Source organism: Poecilia formosa, unplaced genomic scaffold (genome assembly GCF_000485575.1).
Source record: "Poecilia formosa unplaced genomic scaffold, Poecilia_formosa-5.1.2 Scaffold84, whole genome shotgun sequence".
Lineage (NCBI taxonomy): Eukaryota > Metazoa > Chordata > Actinopteri > Cyprinodontiformes > Poeciliidae > Poecilia > Poecilia formosa.
This window is the reverse complement of record NW_006800023.1, coordinates 1,004,832-1,008,712: the sequence shown is the minus strand read 5'-3', so window position 1 is coordinate 1,008,712 and position 3,881 is coordinate 1,004,832. Positions and strand designations below refer to the sequence as shown.

At 38.2% G+C, this 3,881-nt stretch overlaps 1 protein-coding gene across 1 annotated transcript in view; it reads right to left on the bottom strand.

The window, feature by feature from the left end:
• htr1fa (5-hydroxytryptamine (serotonin) receptor 1Fa) overlaps nt 1-1,182 on the bottom strand; it is a 29,595-nt gene extending 28,413 nt beyond the window's left edge. The window contains exon 1 of the mRNA XM_007557136.2: nt 970-1,182. The gene's annotated coding sequence lies outside the window, so the exon portion shown is untranslated. The remainder of the gene's footprint in view (nt 1-969) is intronic.
• Nucleotides 1,183-3,881: the final 2,699 nt, after the last annotated feature.

Below are 3,881 nucleotides of genomic sequence, written 5' to 3'. Positions count from 1 at the left end.
AAATTTCTGTTTTGGCAACTGGGTGGGATGCACATCCACAATGCTGAGCACACAGGTCCTCACAATTATACAACAGAGCTTTCAAGTCTCTCAGCCCTTTGATTCCTCCGCTATCTCCGTCGTACCATCCAATTCCGACAGTAAACGATTCCTTTGCAAACACTGCAGCACATTCAACTGTTTCACATGCAAACCTCATGCACTCTCCTACATGCCAAAGTTAATGCAGTTGTGGAGCTGATCTCTTTGGGGCTGCTCCTGAAAAGAAAGTCAACCTTCTGTTTCTCAAAGAACCCAAACACTGCAGCTAAATGGATTCCTTCATGAATCCCAGAAAGTATTTGAAGGATGTGGTGCCATAAAAGTCTCCATCAGATGGGAGTCTTATTATGAGCAGATATTGGGTCCATACAGCAACACATTCATTACAACCTTTCCCTTCCAATCAAACCATCAGAAAAAGAAAGATCTTTTCATTTGTACTCCATCTTAATTAAATCTGAGGGAGTCAATCAGCAAACTCCATACCTGCAGAAGGTATGTTTATTTATTTGGTCTCTTGCATAATTAAAGCCAGCCTTCAATTATGTTGTGTGCTGCAGTCAATATTTTTGATTTGAGAGGGGGAAAAAATGGGAAAAAACTTAAATTAAATATATGCTGGCACAAATGTAAGGATATGTGAGCCTGAGGTCTTCGAAATTCGTCAATATAATACTTTATTAAACTGCGTGGGGAGATAATACTTATATGATTTATAAAGAAAATATAATTGTGTGTAAATTTAGCACATAAATGTGAGTAGAAAAACAGAAACAGAACATCTATATCAGTTGAGCCAAATAAACACCTATAGTATTAAACCTGTCTGTGTCCTGAAAGTACTTCTTAAATTCGCTTCCTTAATTAATCAAAATACGCACCAGCCTGTGTCCCATTATGCGCAGAACTTGCCAGAAATTAACTTACCCGGCTTCCGAAGCAGATATGAAATGACCGAGGAAAACCATCCGGAGCGAAAAGCACATTAGATTCCACATTAATGTTCATTCACAGCTTCCCGACGTTCACGCCGACACCCAGTTAGTGAGCCGACAGAGGAGCGCGCTCAGGCGAGAGCGAGCCTCTTGGCCACAGACAGCGGAGAGAGGTGCGTCAGTGGAGAGGAGGTGTGAAGACAATATATTAATAATAATAATAATAATAATAAACTGGAACATTTATTGTCAGATATATAAATACCCGTACCTAATTTTGCTCTGTGTCTGTAGTGTATATTCTATGTAATGCATGGCCGGCCCAAGGCATAAATGCACTAGGTTGCTGCTTAAAAAAGACCCTAATCCAACAGGTGGCCTCCAAGTCCACCAGAATTCTCACACAATCAGGTTTACCAGTTGATTCTTTTTGTTTTATTTTCATATAACATAAATCAACCATAATTATGCTAAACAACATGTGTACTCCTTGATTTTTGTCATTTTAATGTTGACCGCAGAAGTCAGGCTTTTCCTGAGTAAAACCAAGAGCTAACCTTTTAGAAGCCTTCCTATAAAACTAGCAAATCACAGTTCAATGCATTCACCATAAGTAAGAACAAGCTTTTTAAAACTATGTCAACATCAGGGAAACTGCATGCCTTTCCCTTAAAATATTTGGATTATACATAAATTGTTGAAGTAAAATCGTCTGGACTCCAGAAACCAAAACTGAAATACAAAACAAGTACTAAGCATCCTGATACCTTTTAAACATGCACATGTCTGCGTGTATACTTTCCCTCATACAGTATAAATAACTGCAGTTTTTCACATTTTTCAAGGCTCCAACAAAACTTTATGAAATGTAAATAAAATGCTTTCAGTGTTTACAAATTAAAAGGGAGAAAGTGTTAAATGCATCTGGATTCAGTCCCTTTGAGTCAGTTCTATGCAGAATTGTTGTTGCAGTTACAATTGGAAGTCCTTTGAATTTAGGCCTCCATTAGCTTTTGCACATCTTCAAACTTAGTCTATATAATTTTGCAAAGAACACATTCTGGAGCTCTAATGGCCTTTATGAAAAAAAGTGAACAGAGAGGAAATGGGCAGTCGGAGCAGTGAAGGTCCCAAGGTTGGGAACCATCCCTGGTCGAATCGTGCTGCTGCTAGATCCCGCACTGCCCTGCCCCACCAGTCTTAGTTTTATTTCATCGGACAATGTGGTGTATTTTATCAGTGGTAGTTTTCAAAGTGTTGGTGATGCTTCAGGAACAAAAGCTCTGCTGGCTGAACTTCAGTTGAACAGTAAAGATTTTGTTACAAACTGCAGCCAAAGTCAGCACAACCGAATCATGAGGAAATCATAGTCGGATCATGGAGGATTCCCTGATGTAATCTGGACAGCATTGCTTTTATTGGGCGCAGGACGATACATATACAAAACCATATCAGTGTTTTCTCCAACATATTAATTCGACAGAACAATGATTAAGTTAACCTTTGCCCATCTTCTCATGCACTGGAATCCATTTGTTCAGACTCAGGGTCTCCATTCTTTGTCCAGAATATCTTCCTTGCACACCCAAAAGTCTTCTTGTGTGGTCAAGCACTACAACAGAAACATTTCTTATTAAACCAAATTGTGACTTGTTAGTCACAGACTAGTCTTAACTGTGTGAAGATTCACACTACCATTTGAGCTGCGAACATAAGAGATCTATTAATGAAAGTAAGATGATGTGTGAATTTATGGCAGCAGTATGTCCATTTTGGTTACATTTATAAATTCACAGCATATCACAGAAAAAAAAACAAAAAAACAAAAACATTCACTTATTTTACAAAGAAAGTGTAACATATTTTTTAGTGCTGTACTTAGGTGATTGGCAACAGAAAAGCCTTTACGAAAAAGCAATAAGGGCTACATTATAGGTCTGAATTCAAGTCCTAATTAGGAAACTGGAAAACACTGATTAGACAATGAGCTAGTGTGTGATTCGGAGGTGTTGTGTTACATTCTCTATCATTTTCTCAACTCACCTCCCTCTGAGCGCTGTAACACTGCTATTTATTAAGCTGGATGTTATGTAAATTTGTTCTCCCTGTGTTTCCTACATAAAGTCACTGACTGATGTCAAAATTCCCCCTATTGACTGCTGGATGTAGATGAGTTATAGTTACGCTGTGAAGATGTACAGCAATTCAGACAGTTAGTTGTGATGTGTGGGCAGACGTGGGCTGAAACTTTATTTCGCTTGTTTTGATTAGAATAACACGAGTCTGAGAATGAAATTAAAGTGCATAACAAGCTGGCCCTTTTTATCTGTAGTGTGGTCACTTGTTTGGCTGCAATGTTGAAGAAGCGTCACAACTGCAGCCCACAAATCCAAGTTAGACGAGCCAGAGGAGTTATATATGAGTTTGTTGCCAGCATAAAGTTTGCTGCAGATGAGGCAACACTTTCAAATGACGCACAGAACTATATTTGCAAGGTGGAAAACAATGTTTAAGATGTGACTGAAAAGAAATATTGGGTTATGCAGAAACTGTGTCACTGAATTTGCTGGAAGCAGATGGGTCTGGTTTATATAGACTCACCATGGGTAGGGATGCCATTAGCTGTGGTTAGTTTTGAATCTTTAAAGGTGCATTTGAAGAGTTTCAACAACAAATTCATTGACTTTAAAAACCAAAAATAGGTGCATATGTTTACATTTAGTGAAGGGTTGAGTTTGGTTTTTAAATCTTCATATGCTCAAAATTATACGTGCTCAAAAATATATGCACTGCATTGATATGTCCATTAGCAAGTTGCAGAAAAAACTATTCACTTTTTGTAGACAGCAAGCTTATCATTTTTATTATTAGGGCTCAGTTAGGGTCACAGTGTTTAATAGAGTT